This window comes from Bombina bombina, chromosome 2 (genome assembly GCF_027579735.1).
Source record: "Bombina bombina isolate aBomBom1 chromosome 2, aBomBom1.pri, whole genome shotgun sequence".
NCBI lineage: Eukaryota > Metazoa > Chordata > Amphibia > Anura > Bombinatoridae > Bombina > Bombina bombina.
The window spans coordinates 119,854,361-119,878,859 of record NC_069500.1 but is presented as its reverse complement, the minus strand read 5'-3'; positions in this window follow the sequence as shown (position 1 = coordinate 119,878,859).

Here is a 24,499-nt window from a genome sequence, read left to right as displayed (position 1 = left end):
TTTAGGTCTTTCAGACCATTCCACAGGGTTCTGGTAGTTTTATTAGATACTGAGATTTTGAGTTTGAACTATCTTTTGTGGGCTGCAGTGGGATATTAAAGCCTCCTGCAAGGAACACGGGGCCTGCAGCGAGATCCAGTATCTTCTTTAACATATTTATGAAGAACGGCTATTGGTTAGTATTTGGGCGTATATTTTTATTAGCATTATTGGCCGGCCATACAAAAGCCCTGTCAGTCCAAGGAACCTCCCTTCTTTGTCTTTTGTTAGGTGAGTTAACGTAAATGGAAGAGTGTTTTTAATGAATATGCTAACTCTGTTTTTTTTATTAGGTCTGGAGCTATGGAAGTGTGTGGTGTACACTTTCCCTACGTATTTGGGTTCTTTTTGATGTCTAAAGTGGGTCTTCTGCAAGAAGAGTATATCTACCTGTCTTTTTGCTAGATCTAATATCGCCTTAGAGCGTTTTTGGAGTGAATTTAGGCCTTTTGCATTTTGTGTTAACAGGGTCAGGTGATGTGTGGGTTTACATGCAAGTTGTGACATGGTTATCTATAAGATGTGGAATAGGTGTCAGGAATGTAGCATATAATATGGTACCAAATGAAAAAGCAATGATAAATGAAAAGCATTATTCTGCAATTTAAAAAGGTAACAAAGCAAACAGTGCAAACAAACAGTGCAAACAATCAAACAAATAACAAACAGATGTATACATTAGAAAACATAGACATTATCTTAAATACAAATCTCTTCCTAATGTAGGGCATAATGAGAGTACTGGCAGGGGAATTTGTATTGCAAGCCCTAAGTTTTATGAACCCTATTGAATGCAAAATCGGGGGGGGGGAGAAATCTATAAAGACATTTTCCACGTAAGGTTAATGTCAATTATGATGTTCGGGTGAGTACCTTTGACCTTAGAGTATCAAGGTGATGAAGTGAAATTGGCAGGACTAGGAATGTCATTTCTTGGTGTTGAAGAAGTAGCGACTTTGACTTTCTTAGTGTCTACTAAGCACCAGGGTGATGTCCTTTCACTAGGTCTCTTAGCAGAAGGTAGCACAATTTTGCTTGGTGATGTGGTCTCAATAGGGTCAATACCCAAGGATGTACAAAATGATGGGATGTCTTCTGGGGTTTTGCAGATCAAATGGGTGTTGTTTCTGAGGACCCATATCTGGGTTGGGAAACCCCAGCGATATGGTATTTTTTTGTTCCTGTTGTGAGGGGCGCAAACTCTTTTCTTCTTTGTAATGTTTCATAGGACAGGATCTTGATAAAACAGTTCCTCTGAAACAGATTGACTGGTTCTTGTGAGATTGGTTAAGTAACATTTCTTTCTCCAAGAAGTTCTTGAATCTAATGACAATGTCTCTGGGTGGAGCAGTATCAGGTGGTTTGGGACAGAGTGACCTGTGAGCTCTAACCCATAGGATGTCTGTTGTGTGTGAGGATTCCTTTATATGTTGGAAAAGCATCTGCAAATATACAGGGAAATCGCGGGGTAGTACATCTTCAGGTACCCCACGTATTCTCAAATTTTTCCGCCTACTGCGGCTCTCAAGGTCCTCTAATTTTTCTTGGAGGTTAAAGATGGTTTCTTGTTGTTGTGAAACTTGCTCAGATAAGGTATGTACTTCTTCTCTAAGTTAGTCTTGATTGGTTGGTCTTAATTGTTCTCCAGGGTTTCTACTTGAAATCCTAAAGTGTGTTTATCTTGTGATATATTAGATAGTTCTTCTCTAATGCATGTGCGGACTATGTACGCTATGTCTTGCTTGGTGGGTAGATTATACAGCAAAGATGCTGAGAGCTGTGGCTCAGTAGATTGTGGTTTTGTGCTGTTGTATAGCTGAGAACTCGAAAGGGGAGATTTTTCCCAATGATTGGCGTTAGAATGTAATCTCTGATGGATCTGAGGCTTGTACTGACACAGTAGTCGGTTTAGCCAGTCTGTCAGTTTTTCATGTACGTCTGGTCGCCATTTTAGGCTTTTAGGTGCTCTTTAATATATTGTGGAGTCAGGGGTAAATTGTATTCACAAGGGCTTGTTAGGTAGTTTGGTTTATATAACTTCTAATGTACCCTTGTTGTGGTATTAGGCCACAGTTTTATATATGCTAGTTTAGAGCTATATTTCTTGCAGTGTTAATTTGCTCTTTTCAGGGTAATGTGTTTAAAGCCTTTACTTGTAGGTTTAGATAGTGGTATGCAGGGTCATAAAACTTGTAAAAGTCACTTTATGAATCTTTTATGACTGTTTACTTGTCCCACTGCAGTACGCTTCATGTGTTGGTCTATATGAAGTGTGAGATGCTGGCGTTCACTGCTTTGGGCATATTTAAAGGCACTAGTTCTTGTGGGCCTTTATGGATGTGAATCACTCTACTTGCGTGGGTAGTGTATAAGGCTGACTGATGTTAGTGGCCCTTATATGAGGAGCCTGTGAGGTTTTACCACTGTATTTTGTTTCCTTGCATGCCCGCAATTAGATGTCAGCCTCAGTGGATTTGCCTTCAGGTGTGGACCTTCTGAAAGGCGCTGCTGTGTTTGTTCCTCTGCTCCGGTAATAAACATTATATCCAGCTGGTCGGCTCGCTCTTTGTGGAGTGGTGCCAAGGACGGTCATGCCTCACTTCCGGTTTGTGTTATGGCGCAGTTGAAACTAGGACCCGGTAATTTTGGTTAGTTCTGCAGGATCAAAGGTCTCAGCGCCGTCAAAAAGTTCCCAATTTTGTCTGCAGGGTATTAGAGTTCTTTCACCCACATTTTACTGCAGGTCTGCTAGGGTTATCTCCAGGATAAGTCTGTATCTATAGGGTTTGCTGTACGGAGCTCTGGAATTACGCTGCTCTCATGGCAGCCTCTGGCTCCGCCCCCCCTCTCTGGATATTTTTGGTGAGATGTATCTGCCTGCAAAATGGACTCTTGGACTATAATAGTTTTATCAAATATTCAAACATATTAGAAGGATATCTGGAGGACTTCTCATCAACCTGGGTAGCGCTTGCTAATTGGTGGCTACATTTAGTCACCAATTACCAGGTGCTACCCAGGTTCTGAACCAAAAATGGGACAGCTCATATGCTTACAATCCTGCTTTTTAAAATAAAGATAGCAAGAGAACAAAGAAAAATGTATAATAGGAGTAAATTAGAAAGTTACTTAAAATTGCATGCTCTATCTGAATCATGAAAAAAAATTGTGTTTTGTGTCCCTTTAAGTTTACAGTTTGCGCCTATTACTTTGGTTATTTGTTTTATTTTGCTCAAGTAGTGAAAGACCCTCCTGCAGAGGCATTATTTTAGTTTAAAAATAATATGTTTCATATATCTGTAGTGGGGACAAAATTTCCTATTCCCAGTTGACTCAAGTTTTAAATCTCCATAATAGGTTCACACAAAACCCAGCAGATTGAGATTTAAGGTGTGATTATGTTCACAACAAAGATGTTATTATTATTATTTTTTCTTAATATAACGCATAGTAGATTCATTAGAGCTCACACCTTACGGATTAATAATTATTCATGTGATTTGAATATCATTTTGTTATTGTTGTAATGTTTTACCTATTTTTGTCAATATAATTTCTCTCTTGCAAGGGTTCCAGTTGACCACTTGGCTTTCTTTTTCTCACATTTAATTTCTTTTTAAAGAGCTTTCCTCTATATTGTCGGTTGTCCATTGGCTGCACACAGACCAGTTTGTTATACCGGTAAGTACCAGTATCCAGATTACTCCTTTATCTACTTGTTGCAAGAACATAGGTCTACTGAAAATTAAATATAGAAGGGCAACAAATAGGTCGCCACACTAAGAAAATCCTGGGTGACCTCCTTCTAGACCATGGTCTGTTAGATGGCTGGCAAGCTCTCAATATTCAGCTGCCCATGGTTCTTATTTAAGGATTGATTACATATTACTTAGTCTAATTCTTAGTCATTTGATACTTTCCACCTCTATTATTCAAAGTACCTGGTCAGACCATTCTATGGTAGAGCTTTCTATAAAAGGCTTTTATGATCCCTCGAGGACAAGATCATGGACTCTTGATCCAGCCCTATTAAGAAATTATTCATATGCCAAAAATATATAAATATATTTGTCAATTTTTAAATGATTATAAAGGCTTGAGTGATATGTGTGTGCGTGTGTATATATATATATATATATATATATATATATATAGCATTGAAAGCATATTTAAGAGGAATTTTCATCCAAGATAAAACTAATCTAACTAAAATTAGACAAAACTTGATTGATTACCCAAAAGAGACTTCAAAAACAACAAGTAGCATCTTATTCATCTAAAACAGCTAAAATACTAAAAAGGAAGAGCTAGACAGGCTACTTACAGAGGAAGCGACTGCTTTATTATGAATTATAGATGAACAATATTTTGTCTATGGTAACAAGCCAGATCAAATGTTAGCCAAAAAAATTAGACAACTAAAAATACCTAGATTCCTCAGCTGCAGAAATACCAGTAGAAAAAACTCTAAATATTGCAAATAGTTTTGCAGATTTTTATCAACATTTCTATCAACTGAACATAGAAAATGCAACACAAAGAGTGAAGCAAAATGACTCTTTCTTTTCCAAATGTAAACGTCCATCTTTAAAGGAAGAAGCAAGAGAAAATTTGAACACCTTATAACAATACAAGAAGTTGCTTCAGCCATTAAACAGATCAAAAATTCTAAAGCCCCAGTTCCAGATGGATATTCAGGAAGTTTTTATAAATAATTTGTTCCAGAACTGATTCCTCAAATTGTATTATTCTTCAACCATATACTACAAGGAGGAGATATTCCTTCAGACCTATTAACAGCTAAAATCACATTTGTACTCAAACCAGGAAAAGAAGTATAGACCGATTTCACTGATAAACATAGATCTAAAATTATTTACTAAAATATTAGCATTGAGACTAAATCCACATATGCCTAATCTGGTCTCTCCTGATTAGGTTGGTTTCATTAAGGGGAGGAAGGCCTCAGATAATGTTAAGAAAATAATTGAATACAAGGTAAATGAAGGATTACTCGGCTCTCTGTGCAGTGGTTAAAATCTTTTTTCCTTTATTCGTGAAAAAACAGTTAAAAACAGGTATCAGCATCTGCATCCAAATACTGTGTACAGCACACTTTAGGTAAGCAGTAGGTTGGTGGTCATTAATGCTGACGCGTTTCGGCTCCCCACGCCGTAGTCATAGCATACCTTAGTTACCATCAACCTCAGTTTAAAAAGGGTTACATCAAACCCTATTGGTTAAACCCAAACACACCTCCTGTGCTGCTTAGCTACCATAATGTCTCTTATAGATGAGCAATCTCATATATACATTATACTGACAGGTTATCTTATGTGACTTAATAGAATATCTGTGTTACTCTCACTATTCCAACCGTGATCATATTGGTTCTGACTCATAGGTTGAGCTAACCTAAGCTTAACTAAACTAGATTAGATCTGCTTTTATTCTTGTTATTGCTTTAGACTCCATTAACTATCGTTTACATATCTATGGGTAATATCTCAGATTTACAACACAATAATTTATTTATTAGTATGGTGTTGTCAAATGGAGTTCCCTTATGATAAGTGATGTTTTGTTTGTTTTTGCAAGGGCTATTATCACTTAATGCCAAAAATTGATGAGATCAAATTCACTATTTAGGCCAGACGGTCTTCTTGTTTTCATTTTTAGAATCCAGAAGACCTCTTCTCTGGCTAACATGAGATATACTACAAGGAGGAGATATTCCTTCAGACCTATTAACAGCTAAAATCACAGTTGTACCCAAACCAGGAAAAGAAGTATAGACCGATTTCACTGATAAACATAGATCTAATATTATTTACTAAAATATTAGCATTGAGACTAAATCCACATATGCCTAATCTGGTCTCTCCTGATTAGGTTGGTTTCATTAAGGGGAGGAAGGCCTCGGATAATGTTAAGAAAATAATTGACCTGATTGACTTCTCTGTTCCTATCCCTGGATGCAGAGAAAGCATTTAAGAGAGTTTTTTGGGATTACATGTTCAGGGTCTTGAGAAAATTAGGAATTAGAGGTACTTTTCTCAATGCATTGCTATCTATATATTCCAAACCTTAAGCTTTTTTTAAAATAGCAGAATATCAGTGACAACCTATCAAAATCCAAAATGGAACAAAAACAGGGATGTCCTCTCTCCCCTTTACTATTCGCACTAAGTATTGAACCTTTAGCCTCAAATATTAAAGATCATCTAGATATAGCTGTATTCAAGTAGGTAAATCAATACATAAGTTAGCGCTATTCACAGAGAAAATAATTTTAACAATTACTTAACCTTTATTATCTTTGCCACTGCTTTACTTTACTGATAACATTTGGGGAATTATCTGTATATAAAGTTAATAACGACAAATGCAAAGCAATAGAAGTAAATTTTCCAGAACATATTAAGAAACTCATCACTAAATTTCGATTTTCCTAAAGTAATTAAGTACTTTTGTATTTTTCTACCTAGCAAACTTGAAAATTTATATAAAACTAACTATATCCCTATATATTGTTATTTAAAAAAGGAAATTAAAAAATGGGCTACATATAAAAAAAAATTATATGGAAAAATAGTAATTAGCAAAATGGTAATCTTACCAAAACTCGTATACTTCTTTAAATCTCTTCCCATACCCCTACAGAGAATAGATCTAATCAACTTTCAAAGAGAACTACTGGGATTTATTTGGGATTATAAATGGGCCAGAATTAATAGAAAGACAATGCTTTCACATAAAAACAAGGAAGCCTAGAAGTGCCAGATTTTAAAGCATATTATTATGTGGCCAGGATGGTACAAACAGCTTTATGGAACAATAAACAAGATGACTTAACATGGGACACATGGAAAGTGAAATGATCAAAATGAATCCTATACAACAAATACTCTGGTCCTCGAGGGATAATAGACCATCCAATTGGGCAACATATATTACTATCGCAAACACGATAAAACTTTGGGATGTACTCACAACAAAATTTCCCTTGTTATCTGAGAGCTTGCCGGCTACCTCAGTTATTACCCTTTCTTCCAAAATAAGAATAGAAGTCAGTGACCTTTGGGTAAACAAAGGCCTATATCGTATAGCGGATACACTTTGAGGTGATAATGTTCTTACTTTTGTACAATAAGGAGATCGTCCTCCAATTCTTCAACATTTTTAGTTCCATTATTTTCAGTTAACCTCTAGAGTTAGAGAAATACAGAGAAAACAAAAACAGATAAAAAAACAGATTTTTCAAGATGTTATGTATATCACTCTGTAGTGTAAAAGGTGCAATAGCAAGGCTGTATTTTGGCTTGCTTGTAACTCCTGACCCACAAAAATTTAAATTTATGAAGCGCTTGGAAGAAAATAGGCTTTTAGAAAAAAAATTGCTGACTGGGCTAATATGATCCAAAAGGGCTTATCGTTTACTAATAGCACAAACTTGAAAGAAAATTATATTAAAGTGGAATATAGATAGTATCTACACTCAAGCTGTTTTAAAAATACACACTATAATCCGGAGGATTACACACTTTTTTATTGCTTTAGGGGGTGCTCATTTGAGGTAACTTTTTTTTCCACTTGTGGTGGTTGTGCCCCAAGGTGAAACTGGTCTGGGACAGGGATATCTTAAGTGAGATTTTAAACAAACAAATTAATCTTACACCCGAGCAAGCTCTGCTGTACCTCCCAATAGAAGACATACCTAGAACTTCCCTTAAATTAATAGCATTAATATGTACTGCAGTAAAGACATGTATTGCTAAATTCTGGAAGTCAGAGATCCTAAATTTTTTATTTGTTCTACGTAAAATTAGATGATATCAACAGATGTCTGAAATTTCCTCCACCTTCCTTGATAAGAGAAATGAATATATTCACATATGGGAAGAATGGATGATAGACAATAGAAGTAAACGATGGGTTAATGCATCTTGATAGTGAGACATTTAAAACACTACAAACCTTATTTTTATCTGACTGTACTGGTGGACAACAAAATGTCTTTTTAATTTTATTTATTTATTTTTCATTTTTCTTTTATTTCTTCTTTTCTTTTAATATTTTCTTTTAATCTTTAGACGGTATTATTTAGTTCGACTCATCACAGTGCACTAAACTTATAATTTTTCCATAGTTAATGATGGAAATGTAAATTGTTTATGATCAAAGAGACAAAAAACTATTATTGTTAAAGTTGTAACAACATTTATGTCTCAGGAAAGGACCATGCATTATAGAGAAATAATTAGTTTTGTAAGATGATAAACCCGATCCATATGTTTCCAGTGTTGGATTGTGTACTTGTATGGGAAATTAGTTTATAAATCAATAAAAAGTATTTCAAAATAAAATATATAATGACATAACATTTACTGGCTAGAGATTAAGCGGATCTGTACATAGATTCAGGTGTAAGTCTAATAACTATGTCTCAAACTCACAATAATAAAAATAATTATGAAGAGGAACAGAAGTTAAAAACAAAAATAGTTACTGAGATGTAAAACATGTTCTAAACTTTAGGGTTGAGCAAAAGATTTTTAATATTATTTTGAAATATAGATTGTAAACTCCATTCATTTGCTAAAATTGAAATGTTCTAAGTGTTTTAAATTGATATTCCTATAGGTAAAGATATATATTTTACCAAAAAATCATCAGATATGTATAGAAATATTTTTAAAGAATAAATAGAACAAATTCTTCTATGTGAAGAGCATTGAAATGTGAACTATTCATATGTCATGTCAGGCTTAGCGCTCTAGAATTAATGCGGTCAGGTTAAGGCGTGAGAATGGGTGTTAGGCTTTTTTGCAGTTTTTACCGTCCATTGAAGTCTATTGGAGAACATGTTAAAGCAGTTGCGATATTCAAAGTTCATCTTTTTGCGTGAGTCGGGTTTTTGCTTGTGCACAAACTTTTTACTTTAAAAAAGTGAAACCTGATGCGCGCAAAAAGCCATCTACCAAAGTTAAACACATAAGCGGAGCTCAAAATACGCTCAACTTGTAATCTAGCCCTTTGTTAGTAATAGGCATTCTAAAGCCTTATCTGGGTCTGGACTTTTATCTGAAGTGATGTCATCTGTGGCTTTCAGTTTTTGATAGCATGATTATCTAATTTGTTAGGCTTTTTTCCCCAAAAAAATTGTTTTAAATCAACCTCTTTGACATATTGTTCAGGAGTTATCTTGCAGGAGGTTTTACAAACTTTTCTAATATTCCCGGAAGGTGTTTGCTATGCTTGGGCTGTAACTTACATAGGCATTTGTTGGGGTTGATAGTCTATGAATGTAGGTGTTCTAATAAAATTGTTTCAATGCTCTGGCCAGTAAAGACCTAGGGGCCGATTTATCATGGCCCGAATGGGGCCAAATACCCCTGTTTCTGCACAAGCCTTCAGACTCGCTGGAAACAGGAGTTAAGAAGCAGCGGTCATAAGACCGCTGGTCCTTAACTTGCCTACTGCCTCTGAGGCTGCGTACACCAATCCACCCGATCGCATACGATCGGGTTAATTGACACCCCCTGCTAGTGGCTGATTGGCATATCTGCAGGGGGTGGCATTGCACAAGCAGTTCACTAGAACTGCTTGTGCAATGCTAAATGCAGACAGTGTATGCTGTCGGCATTCAGTGATGTTTGGCGGACATGATATGCTACAACGTATCATGTCCGCCAGACATTGATAAATGGGCCCCCTAGTTTTTTTGCCCTTTACAAAGTATTATTTTTGAAGGTATAAAGCTTTTTTATGTGCTTCAAGTTGTAGAAGAGCATTCAAGTCTTGCCTAACCTTACGTTCTATATCTTGCATTCTGGGAACATATATATTTCTCAGGGTAAGTTTTAGCAGAACATTAGGTTTCCTGGCTAAAAATATCACTATTATGTTTTCAAAACCAATTAAGGGCATTGGATATTTAAGGCAGTGAATTATGACCTTTTACATTTTGTGTGACAATTTTAAGCATATGTGGTGTCATGATGGGATAACTATGAATGTAGTGCCGCATCTTCTGTTGCCCCACGGCACCCAGATAAGCTTAAAGCAGTTTAAATTGTTGGACAAAATTTGTGTAAGAAGGGAAAGTAGTCCTGTTACATTGTCCAAGGCCCTGTGCAAGTTTTGTAAGCTACCCCATCCCTCGGGATATAAACAGAAGAGGGGGAGAGTTGAGATGAAAAATGAAAATAAGAAAGGATTTTAATACAGTATAGAAAACTGAAACAAAAGAACAAATATATTAAAACACAGCAAACAATCATCATAGCTACTATTGATGAGCAATATTGGTAAACATCTCTTGGTGTAGAACATAGAACTTTGCTTAGCAGAATATATCTAATAGAGGGGCATAAAGAGCTGGCATCATGTAGGTTAGGAACAGTGTGTTGAAAAATATTCAGTTGTTTGCAAAACTGGTCTAGGTCCTCAGGTGATCTATAGGCAAAAGGTAAAACCCCATCTATAAAGGCTTTTCAAAGCTCGCTGCAACCTACATTACTGTTATTAACCCATAATCTGCTGCCCCCAAAATCGCTGCCACTATACTAAAGTTATTAACCCTTAAACTTAACCCTAAGTCTAACCCTAACACCCCTAACTTTAATGTAATTTAAATAAATCTAAATAAAACTTACTAAGTTACTATCATTAACTAAATAATTCCTATTTAAAACTAAATACTTACCTGTAAAATAAACCCTAAACCAGCTACAATATAACTAATAGTTATATTGTAGATATCTTAGGTTTTATTTTTATTTCACAGGTAAGTTTGTATTTATTTTAACTAGGTAGAATAGTTAGTAAATAGTTAACTATTTACTAACTACCTAGCTAAAATAAATGAAAAATTACATGTAAAATAAAACCTAACCTGTCTTACACTAACACCTAACCTTACACTACAATTAAATAAATTACATTAATTAAATACAATTACCTAAATTACAAAAACAAAACAAACACTAAATTACATAAAATAAAAAAGAAATGATCAAATATTTAAACTAATTACACCTAATCTAATAGCCCTATCAAAATAACCCCCCCCAAAAAAAAAAAACCTAGCCTAAACTAAACTACCATAAGCCCTTAAAATGCCTTTTGTGGGGCATTACCTCAAAGAAATCAGCTCTTTTACCTGTAAAAAAAAAAATACAAACAACCCCCAACAGTAAAACCCACCACCCACACAACCAAACCCCCCAAATAAAACCCTATCTAAAAAAACCTAAGCTCCCTATTGCCCTGAAAAGGGCATTTGGATGGGCATTGTCCTTAAAAGGGCATTTAGCTCTTTTTCGGTGCCCAAACCCTAAGCTAAAACTAAAACCCACCCAATAAACCCTTAAAAAAGCCTAACACTAACCCCCGAAGATCCACTTACAGTTTTTGAAGACCCGACAACCATCCTCAACGAAGCTGGGAGAGGTCTTCATCGAAGCCGGCAGAAGTCTTCATCCAAGCCGGCAGAAGTCTTCATCCAGACAGCATCTTCTATCTTCATCCATCCGGCGCGGAGCGGCTCCATCTTCAAGACATCCGGCATGGAGCATCCTCTTCTCTTGAAGGCTCTTCTCGAATGAAGGTTCCTTTAAGTGACGTCATCCAAGATGGTGTCCCTTGAATTCCGATTGGCTGATAGGTTCTATCAGCCAATAGGAATTAAAGGTGAAAAAATTCTATTGGCTAATGCAATCAGCCAATAGGATTGAGCTGTTGTTTTCAAGATGGAGCCGCTCCGCGCCGGATGGATGAAGATAGAAGATGCCGTCTGGATGAAGACTTCTGCTGGCTTGGATGGAGACTTAGGCTCGCTTGGATGAAAACTGCTGGCTTTGATGAAGACTTCTCCCGGCTTCGTTGAGGATCGATGTCGGGTCTTCAAAAACTGTAAGTGGATAAGTGGTTAGGTTTTTTTTAAGGGTTTATTGGGTGGGTTTTATTTTTAGCTTAGGATTTGAGCACCGAAAAAGAGCTAAATGCCCTTTTAAGGCCAATGCCCATCCAAATGCCCTTTTCAGGGCAATGGGGAGCTTAGGTTTTTTAGATGGGGTTTTATTTGGGGGGTTTGGTTGTGTGGGTGGTGGGTTTTGCTGTTGGGGGGTTGTTTGTATTTTTTTTACAGGTAAAAGAGCTGATTTCTTTGGGGCAATGCCCCGCAAAAGGCCCTTTTAAGGGCTATTGGTTGTTTAGTTTAGGCTAGGGTTTTTTGTTATTTTGGGGGGCTTTTTTATTTTGATAGGGCTATTAGATTAGGTGTAATTAGTTTAAATATTTGATAATTTCTTTTTTATTTTGTGTAATTTAGTGTTTGTTTTTTTTGTAATTTAGTTAATTGTATTTAATTAATGTAATTTATTTAATTGTAGTGTAAGGTTAGGTGTTATTGTAAGACAGGTTAGGTTTTATTTTGCAGGTAAAATTGTATTTATTTTAGCTAGGTAGTTAGTAAATAGTTAATAACTATTTAGTAACTAATCTATCTAGTTAAAATAAATAAAAACTTAGCTGTGAAATAAAAATAGAACCTAAGATAGCTACAATGTAACTATTAGTTATATTATAGCTATCTTAGGGTTTATTTTTTAGGTAAGTATTTAGTTTTCAATAAGAATTATTTAGGTATTGATAGTAGGTTCTATTTTGATTTATTTTAACTATGTTAAAGTTAGTGGGGGTTAGGGTTACGTTAGGGTTAGACTTAGGGTTAGGGGTAATAACTTTAGTATAGTGGCGGCGTTGTCAGGGGCGGCAGATTAGGGGTGTTTAGACTCAGGGTTTATGTTAGGGTGTTAGGTGTAAACATAACTTTTCTTTCGCTATAGGAATAAATGGGGCTGCGTTAAGGAGCTTTACGCTGCTTTATTGCAGGTGTTAGACTTTTTTTCAGTCGACTCTCCCCATTGATGTCTATGGGGAAATTGTGCACGAGCACGTAAAACCAGCTCAAAGCAGAGCTGGTATTGGAGTGCGGTATGGAGCTCAATTTTGCTCATCGCTCACTTATTGCCAGATAACGCTAGGTTTTTGCAAACCGGTAATAGCAGCGCTATAGGGAGATGAGCGGTGACAATAACTTGCAAGTTAGCACCGCACAGCTCATAACGCAAAACTCGTAATGTAGCCGATAGGTTGCTGTGGCAATATCTATAGGTTGTGTCTGGGAGTCTTGTTTATTTTCATCTCTTTAGATTGAGTTCAACCAAAAAAGGTATGTTGATCAAGGAATAGAACCAAATTTTATTTTATTTATTTATTTTCTAATGATTTTGGTCAGGTTATGTTAGTAATATTTCTATAGCATACTTGGCCTACAAAGTAAACATACTGCAGGAACAGGGATTCTCCATATCCCCTCCCCAGTTTTCTAAAAAGAAAATACTGTGGAAACATTTTATTTTAAATATTTGATGTAGAAATTTGATAGTTAGCAGGTTATTAATTGAAGAGTATCTGTTTTTTCTGTCATATTATTTGCGGTCTTCCAGAGTCTGTCATTAGCTCAGAGCTGCTAACCTTTGCAGAGCATACACTGCCACTACTGAACAAGCTCATAGGGTGGGCCACCCCAACCCTGAGTCAAAGACGGGTGAAAGGTCCACGTCAGGCTATGATACGCTACCTCAACTTCAAAGACAAGCTCATTCTCCTGAGAGCATACTGCCAAAACTCACCCATGGTGTATGAAGGGCATACAATACTTATATTTCTAGACTACTCTGCAGAGATATCCAGAAGACAAAGAGAATTCTCCCGTATTGTAAATCTTTAATTGAGGCGGGTCGCTCAGTATCGCTGTTGTTCCCAGTGAGTCTAAAGCTACAAACCCAACAAGGCCTGAAGTTCTTCAATGACCCCAAACACCTACTGACATTTCTCAGACAAGAAGTGGCAGAAACACAGAAGGAGACTTGAAAGTGACTAATATCTATAATGGACCGCAAAGAGGTTTATATAAATATTGCTTGGAACTTTTCTTTTTCTCTTTTTTGTATTAGGTTAAAAAAGGTAGACTAGCATAGGACAGAGAGTTCAGTTAATAAACAGGAAAACGTGAAGTCGAAGTTGTATAAATGTAATGAAGCAGATTAGATGGAGCATATATGCATAGCAATATTAGGATAGTCTGTAATACTTATTTAATGACTATAAGGTTCAAGTTATGTTTTCAATATGCCAGATGTTTGATGGAAGTTGTTTTACCATGTACATTGTTAACAATGATTCTCTCGTTTAGAAATCTAACTCCTCTCTCTTCTCTCGTGGGTTCCATGAATGGAAGGAAACCACTAGTCAAAGTCAAGAAGGTACATCCCTGCCGAACAGGGTCTAACATGCAGTTAATTCAAAGAAGGTATTTAACAGTATATTTTACACTCATCACACCATACTATGACAACTAAAGACCTACACATAATGAGCTGGAAGGTAGGAGGCATAACCTCACCCCAGAAACAAAGATCAATTTTACATTACTTAATACTTAAAAAAAACAGATATAGCAGTTTTGGAGGAGACACATCTCTCCAGGGTAGAACATCAGAAATTAAAACAAAGCTGGGTAGGGGAGGTTATATTCACGAGAGGAGAGGTAGCCGCAACCGTAACAAGCAGTGTCTGACCCGGAAGCCCAAAACACAGGATGGACCCAACCTGACGTGCTGGTGTGCCGTAGCCAATTGCGGCGGATCAGACCGCAAAAAGGTACACAAGAGAAGAGATTAGGCAGGCACAACTTCAAAACCGCATTGAAGTTAAAAACAAAAATATGCTTTATTGAATATCCATAAAAATAAGTACATGCAGACAGGCAATTAGGTGGACAAGAAGTCTAACATGTTTCGCACCTCCAAGGGTGCTTACTCATAGACTGAAGTCTGTGTCTGAACTCTGACCCTTTATAGGGCAGGAAGCAGCCATAATTAACCACCTCATGCCCTAAAGGGGAATTAATAAGAGTAAAAACAGCAACCTAGTGTAACACTGAAAGAAACTTTGCCATAATTCAAAGAGAGTAAACTTAGGCTATCTCTTCTTCATATTAAATCCTAAAGAATTTGCATAATTATATAAAAAAACAAAAAACAAAAAAAACTGTAAACAAATATTACCAAAAGATAATAAAAAAAAAGAAAAAAAGGGGGTAATAGAAACTTATAAATAATAAACATGTATTAGTGATTGAGCAACATGCAAATGTTGAAAAGAAACTATACTGTATTCAAATCTCTTAGTCACCTATAGTGTGTGTGGTGTCTCTAAATAAAAGGTGTAAAAATATATAAGAGACTAATTATATATATGATTTTAACTAATTGACCACTACATATTATATGATAGATGACCATAATAAACTGGAAAGTTATTATGTTATTTTTGTTATTATAGTATCAACTATTATAGTTAAAGAAACGAAAGGGGAGTAAGCAGAAATGACCTATTAGTTAATCAATTTAAACTAAGGTTACAAAAAAGATAACTGTTAGTACATTGCAGTTTCTTTTATATTATATATCGTTGTCAATATCCACTAGCCATATGTATCAATTATCTATGAAAAAAATAATGTCACATTCACGATTCATTCCATATGGCGAGCGGGTACACAAATTCAAGATCCAGTAGAGTAGAGAGGTTATATTCACACCTTTTGAACAGAAAAGAGCCAGGGGGGTGGCGATTTTATTTAGGAAAAAGCTAACGTACTCCATTCTTAAATCACTAATAGACCCGTTAGGTAGATTAGAGGCAATTAGAGGTGCAAGGATTTCCCTTTATGCTGTTGGGAGTATATGGCCCACAAACACAAAAATCAATGTTTTGGCAAGAAAAACAAGCCAAGATTTTACTGTTTATCTCTCAACCTCTCATTGTGGGGGGAGACTATAATATTTGAACCGCAGACACTGGTGGACAGATTTCACAACCCTGAGACACCACATGTTAAACCCAAGACCACTAAAAACTCCAAGAAAAAATCACTCACAATTCGCTAATTCATGAAAGCCTTAAACTTGCATGACATTTGGAGGGCCAGATACCCAGAACACAGGGAGTTTACATGCATGTCACTTACAAAAGATATGCTCTCACAAATAGACTACTTTCTTACAACATCTAGTCTCAGCTCTAGAATCACGGAGACCAAAATAGTCCCAATAGTCATTTCGGATCATGCCCCAATAGCTTTAAAATTAAAAGTAGGACAAGTACAAAAAAAACCAGATGGATGTTTCCAACTTACTTATATAAAGACCTTAACTTCTATAGACATATGCTAGGGAAGTGGCAAGCTTTAAGAAACACACACTAGGTGACCTCTCCTGTTTTGGGAAGCAGCAAAGGCGGTCTTAAGGGGAGTCATTTCATCATATGCCACAGGTATCAAGAAAAAGTGTAGAGCGAATATGGATCTTCTCTTAAAGCAAATTTTAAATGCTAGGAATAGGTATCTTAGAAACCCCACGATACAAAACAGACTCAAATATAAAGAAATCAAGATGTCTAGGGATGACTATTTGCTACAACAATCTAACTACTCACACTCTAAAATGATAGCCAAGTTTTTACCGATTTGGAAACAAAACAGGCAAGCTACTTGACAACATCACTAGTCTCACCAAGAAAAAGATTACCATTCTAGCAATTAAACAGGGTAATGAGATCATTAATAAAGAGGAAGAGATACAGAAAACATTTATAGGATTTTATCTGGACCTTTATTCATCACAAAACGTAGACCCCAATGACAAACAAAGGTTCTGGCAAAATATTGATCTCCCTAAGATAGAAGACTCTTAACCAACCAATAACGCCGGAAGAGATACACAGGATATTATTAAATCTCTTACATTAGAGAAAACCCCGGGTCCCGGCGGTTTATTGGCAGAATTTAATAAAATTATGGGGCAGAAATTGGCCAGCACCTGTCACAACTATATAATAGCATACTAGAAAACACAGTAGATCCATCACCTTGATCCTCGGAAGCTAATATTAGCATTATTCATAAAGCGGAAAGGGATCCCCTTTTGGCACATTCATATTGCTCTATCTTGCTGCAGTAGGTTATGCCTTTGCCCCCTTATAGTGTCTTAGAGAATGGTTATTCTGTATTCTTAATATCCGGGCACCAACATCCAATGTTATATAAGTAGAATGGCCTCACTTCTTATACAAGAAATGCAAGAAATTGTGAGTGCAATAAAAGAAAGGACGGAGAGAGAGTAAATAACTATTATATGTATATTTATTATGCAGTAAGCAAAATATTACATAAATAAAGACTATAGTTAGAAATATCAGTTACAATGATATAAATCAGTTATTCATTACAAATCCTTATAAATGCAGAATATACTATCAATTATATGCTTGCTATAGTAAAATATAATTACATACACTTCAACAGTCTTGACTGGCCTCTGTAATAAGATGGAGGCTGAGTGACTATATCCCTTATCATGGGAGCTTTATATATCTTTTTTACAGCTAACTAAAAAGTACCTAAGACCATATTTTGCTATCCTGTTCCTGTTGTTGTCCAAAATTCCTATGCATTACTCATACCTTAATTACTAGTGATCTATGACTAATATGAGTGATTATCTATAAAGTGCATTATAACCTTTAAAGAAATATACTGTAGATCATGTGTTATTATGAAACCCCCAAGTGTTTTGACATTTCCTCTCATGAGACATTGTAATGTTGAGTTGGCAGAAGAAAAAGAGGAAGTCATTCATGTGGTAGCTTTCACCTAGATTTATACAGGCAATTTATCATAGCTACTAAGAAATGTTCTTTTAATTTGAACTAAAAACAGTTTGATATTAAAGCAAAATTTCTAGGCGAAGTTTATGCATAGCCTAGGGGATTTAAGCATAGCCTGTGGAAATTTTAACAAAACTCTTAGCCAATAGACTAGCAAAATTATTACCGGATATAATACATAGTGACCAAACAGGATTCATTAAAGGGAGGTCCTCTGTACTTAAAATTAGAAGAGTCCAAACAGTTATACAACATTACTGGATGTTATCGAGTGACAATAAGAAAAAAATCAATAAAAAGGCAGCATTATTATTAATAGATGTGGAAAAAGCCTTTGATAAAGTCTTATGGGATCAATTATTTATCACACTAGGAAAGGTAGGAATTGAAGGTGCGTTTATTCAAGCACTCACAAATTGATCTAAAATGCCATGGGCTTCTCTCCTAATCAAGGGTACTTGTACAACACCATTCTCACTTCAAAGGGGAACATGCCAGGGTTGCCCTCTTTCACCCCTCCTATTTGATATAACCATAGAGCCTTTAGCATGGAAAATAAGACAATTATTAGAAGGTCTGCAAATAGGAGATATGACTACATATATCTTTATTTGCAAACTATATGGTGGTCTATATACAAGACCCTCAAAAAATATTCCAAAGGCAATGACTCTGATTGAAGAGTTTAGCCAGGTGTCTGGATACAGAATAAATACAGATAGAACTGAGTTGGTGGGGCTGTATTCCTGAGGTGGGAGAGCTATTCCTGGATTCAATTTTAAAATAGTGGAGGATAGCTTTAAGTATTTAGGCATAATCCTACACATAGACCCATGCAAGTGGTATTCCATAAATTATTCACCATTATTCAATTTAATTAAAGGATGGTCTCAGCTACTGCTCTCATAATCAGGGAGCATAGGACTTATAAAGATGATATATTTCCCGAAATTATTATACCTTTTTCAGGCAGTGCTGGGATTACTATAAAAACCAGACCTTAAGATGATTACTCAGATGGTCCTTAGTTTTGTATGGAATAACAAAAAACACAGAGTGAGTTTCTTGAAGCTCCAAGGTTCAAAAGAGATGGGGGGTTTAGCGTTACCAAATTTTGAATTGAATAACTGGGCAGCCCAATGTAAGTTTGTCACAGACTGGTTAACTAACCAAAATAAATTTACAGATCCAGAGCTAGAAGGGAACTTAAAGGGACACTGTACCCAAAAAATTTATTTCGTGATTCAGATTGAGCATGAAATTTTAAGCAAATTTCTAATTTACTCCCATTATCAATTTTTCTTCATTCTCTTCGTATCTTTATTTGAAATGCAAGAATGGAAGTTTAGATGCCGGCCCATTTTTGGTGAACAACCTGGGTTGTCCTTGCTGATTGGTGGATAAATTCATCTACCAATAAAAAAGTGCTGTCCAGAGTACTGAAGCCAAAAAAAGCTTAGATACCTTCTTTTTCAAATAATGATAGCAAGAGAACAAAGAAAAATTGATAATAGGAGTAAATTAGAAAGAATTAAAATTGCATGCTGTTTCTGAATTACAAAAGAAAAAATTTGGGTTCAGTGTCCCTTTAATAAAACCCTGGGTGTTAGAAATGGTACCGCATATGTCATCAGTTCAAACAAACCAATGGATAGGCAACGTTGACTTATTAAATCAGCCAGCGAAAGCTTGGAGACTTATTTGCATATGGCTAGGAGCAGATAATAAGATAATTAGATATTTCCCAGTAGGTCAGACTTTCATGGAGGATGGGAAGACCATGGGGTCATTCGAAAATCTAAGTAATTCCTTTGAGCTGCCTAGGACACATCATTATGCTTATTTACAGGTGAGACACTATTTACATTCTCTAACAAGAGAGAAACCTCTCTCAGAAAATCCCCAGATCCTACAAATTATAGCGTTAGCAAAGGGAGGAATTACCTCAATCTCACCCATATTTAAAACACTCTTAAAACCAGTGAACACAAAATGCTTAGATAAGATTAAAGATATTTGGACACACATATTGGCGGAAGACATCAGAAAATGACGTCATGAAGAGCATCCAGAAAGTAAAAACAGCTACCCTCTCGTCAGGAATGAGAGAATCACATTTCAAGCTATTACAAGATATTTATGTCTCTCCTAAGAAATTTCAACATTAGAAAGCAGGCAGAGAAAATTATTGTCCCAAGTGTAAGGCAGCAGATGCAGACACAATAAACATGTTATGGAATTGCCCATACCGAGTTAAATTCTGGAAATTGGTAGGGTACTGGATAAATGCAAAAATGGTAACTGTCAACAGAAAACTGACACTTCAAAATATCTTACTATTAAATATAAAAGACAAACCTAAACACACAAAATGTATCATCTACATCATAGTACTCATAGCTAGAAATCTGATATTTCAACACTGGTTGAAATGGAACCCACCTACTGTTCCACAACTAAAACAAGCACTGCTTAAACAATTATTTTACAGAGCAAGCAGATGGGATGGGAGATACATCGAATAGAGTAAAAGGATTCATGACTAAGTGGAAACTATTCATCCACACTTTGCCCATAAACACTTGCGATATTATCATTTCTCCCTTTAAAACACTAAATTCATTCTTAATGCACAATTAAGGGTTGGAATGGGGAATTGAGTAGTTAACAAATATAAGAACCCCAGGGAGAGACATTAGGAGAGAAAAGGAGAGAAAGAAGAAGGAACTAACTAACATCATTTAATTGTTGGTTATTATATTTAATGATATAGAAAAGTTTATAGCTAAAAAAGGAAAATGTCTACTACAGGATGGATTATCATTATTTTATAAGTACTATTCCTTCTAAGGACTAAAACAAGACCAAAGAACTGACAGCTATGTTTAAAATGGAAGGAAAAAGGAGAGAAGGTAACAGTATAATATACTTCTTTTGTTAGAGTACATCAACATACTGTTTTCTGTACTGTTATTCATGTATTCCTGTGGTGACTACAAAAATAAAAATATATAAAAAAATTATAATAATGTAATGTTGGCTGTAGCAACTCTCATTGGCATTTAATTGTCACTAAATACTTGTGATACACAAGTTATTATGCCATAACATTTGTGTGGTATGATTTTGTTCCCTTCCTCATCTTACATTTTAAAGACAGTCATCTAGCCCAGTGTATACAAAATGACTAATAACGCTTTGAGAAGAGGTGTATGTTTAACCAAGCAGGCCTTCAAAAATACTTTGAATGTTTATATGTCTAAGAAGATGTTAATAAAACCAAGGTAGTCTCAGTTTGAAAGACCTTGCTTTTTCACAAAGTAAAGAAGGTTAAGTCCTTTTCATTGAAGAAGCAGAATTCAGGAAGAAACTCTCAAATGCACAGGTTGCTATGGCATCAAAATACTTACAGTTAAAACTCCCATTAAGCTTGTTTTTGTCTGGAGACTTGTAAATAAAAGGAACAAAACAATAAAAATGTATGTAAATTGGGAGCATAGAAAATAAATTATCATATTTTTCCGTTGGTAATAGTACATATTTGTTCAGGCTGCATTATCATATACAATACAGATAAAAAGAATCAGCAATAAATAACTACTTTTCAAATTTTTATAGGCACAACAGTTTTATGTAAATGCAGCCTGATGTTTTTTTTTTCATTACAAAATCAAAACCCAGAAAACAAGTGATATATATATAACTTAAAAAAAACAACAAAAAAACTAAGAAATAGAATAGATGGTACCTTTTCCACAGTTGTAGGTTTAAAGAGAATTTATGATGAAGTTAAAATACTCTTTATTAAAGTGATATGAAACCCAATTTCTTTCATACAGGTGGTGAGAGTTCACAATCCTTTACACTTGGGAATTACTCTTCTCTACCACTACTAGGATGCAAAGATTCCTAAACCCCAAGAGCCCTACAAAACACCTCCTACCTCACACATACCCCAGTCTTTACTTTGCCTCCAGCCTATACTGAGGCCCGGTTTCCCCACAGAGTACAGTGCTTGTCAGAGGGATGCTTTTGGGTATGGTTTATGATTCTTTGTTTTACATCATGGGAAATTTTCATAAACCCTCAATAATCAGTCGCAGGGACTTGTCTTTTGCCTCCCTTTATGGATCTACAATATACTCCTATTCCATAACCTCTGCTGATATGTTTCATTACTGGTTTGGCTGTCTGCTACTTGATTGCTAGGGGATGAGTGTCTATTGGTAAGTATCTTTTTATTTAACATTTACACAATCATATAGCTACTGCATGTTATGGGCACTTTTTAAAGTTTACACTCTCTTGTTGTTTTGCACAAGTCTGCTTTTTTAGAGCATTTATTTTTTGCGCATCGGCCTCTGGGTTTCACACATCAGGATTACGCACGTTGGGTTTACGATTATCGGGCTAGCGAACGTTCTTTTAGTCTTCTATAGTTCTTACCGTGCCCTGGGTTTCACCTATCAGGTTAGCGCACGTCGCTTTAGTCTTCCTATAGTTTACCCGCACGTTGGTTTACACTTGTCAGGTTAGCGCGTGTCAGATTTTTGGAATGCATAATCTCCTTAGTCAGTTGTTTTGCCCGTTCTTGGATGTAATGTTTTTTTTCTTCTGTTTTGTTTTTCAGTTCAACTTAGCGTGCATTGTACCTGTAAAAGATGCTTTGGAGGGGGTAAATGGTTTTCATTCATCAAGAGCTTTTTTTAGGAGGTTTAATAGTGTTTATTGCATTGCTTTGCCATATGCTATAATGGAGCAGCAGGATTCTGTCCCTAAATCTACCCAAGAAACTGAGTCTCCTGAACACCTATCTACCATTATTAGGTGTGCTTATTGTAAGAAAGCTGAAGTGCCTTCTCCAGCTCATTTATGTGTCTCATATTTAGATTTGTTAATGCAATCAGACGATACTAATGCTGTTTCGCTGGGTACTAATGCACCTAAGTAATTACAGGATAATGCTGAGGTAGTGCCTCCTACCATGAATTTTTTTTATTAAGGCTGCAGTTGCGCCTTCAAACAAGCGTAAAAGGTCAGTTCAGATTTACCCTCTACAAGTGCTATGTACCCTGAGACCAGGGATACAGTTTTTTTTTTTCAGGTGGTGAAGTTTCCTCTGGGGATGAGAATTCCTCATCTGATGTTGATATTTCCTTTTTTTTGTTTAAAGTTGAACATATTTGTTCCCTTTCAAAATAGGTCTTACCTACTTTAGGGGTTAAAGATAATAAAGTTTCTGATGATAAGACTTGTCATTTAAATTCAGCTTTTAAGACTGTTGTTAATCTGACATTTTGGTTTTCCCTGTGCCCGATGCTGTCTCTGACATGATCTCTAGGAAATGGCCTAAGCTAGGTATTTATTTTTTCCTTCTGCAAGGTTTAAAAAGTTATATCCTTCAATTGCTACTAATCTAGAGTTATAGGAAACAGATCCCAAGGTGGATGGGGCCATTTCTACCCTGGCTAAACATTATTGCTTTGGAAAACAGTATTTCTTTTTAGGACCCTTTAGACAGAAAGTTAGAATATTTTCATAGAAGTGTCTTTTTACGTACTGGTTATTATAATCTCAGACCAGCTATTTCTATTGCTGATGTAGTTGCTGCTTCTAATTAATGGTTGGCTAGTCTTTCAGAGCAGTATTATGATGGCTCTGTAAGTGCAAATCTATTGGATTTTTTAAGTATGAAGATTAATGCCAAAAGCATGTCTTTATCAATTCTTTCCAGGAGGGCCTTGTTGCTTAAATCCTGGTCTGCTGATATGGTGTCTAAATCTAGATTATTGTCTCTTTCCTTTTAGGGAAATAAGTTATTTTGTTCTGATTTAGATTCTATTATTACCACTGTTATTGTAGGCAAAAGGACTTTTCTTTCTCAGGACAGAAAGTCTAGAGGGAAATCCAAAGCTTCTAATCATTTGTGTTCCTTTTGTCAGAATAAGAAACAGAAAACTGACTCCTCTGCTCAAAAGCAAGGTTCCTCTGGTTCAGTCTGGATACCTAATGCTAACTGAAACAATTCTGTATGAAGGTGCGACTCCTGATCCAGAAGATCTGGTAGGGGCAGATTAATCCTCTTTCAGGAGGCTTGGTTTCAGTCTGCTCCAGATCCCTAGGTTTGGATTAAGAACAAGGCCTCCCAGAGAAAGATTTTTTCTGTCCAATGTTCCAAGGAATCCTGTAAAAGCTCAAGCTTTTCTTCAGTCTGTCTCAGTTCTGGAAGATATGGGAGTGATTGTTCCAGTTCCTTGCCAGGAACAACAAGTTTGTAAGGATTCCATCTTCCACAATAGATTTAATGAATGCTTACCTTCATCTTCCTATTCAAAGGGATCATTTCCAGTTTCTGAGTTTTGTCTGTCTGGACATTTTCAGTTTGTTGCTATTCTATTTGGTCTGGCTACAGCTCCAAGAATATTCACAAAGGTTCTGGGTGCCCTTTTGTGTATGATCAGATCAGGTATGAGGGTATTGCAGTGATTCCATACCTGGAAGACATCTTGGTTAAAGCTCCATCCTTCCCTTTAGCAGTATCTCATACCAACCAACACTTGTTGTTTTTTCAACAGCATTGAGTTCTTTGGTTCCTCAGAGAAAGGTAAAATTTCTTGGGTATTCAAATAGACTCAGTTTCCATGAGTCTTTCCCTAACAGA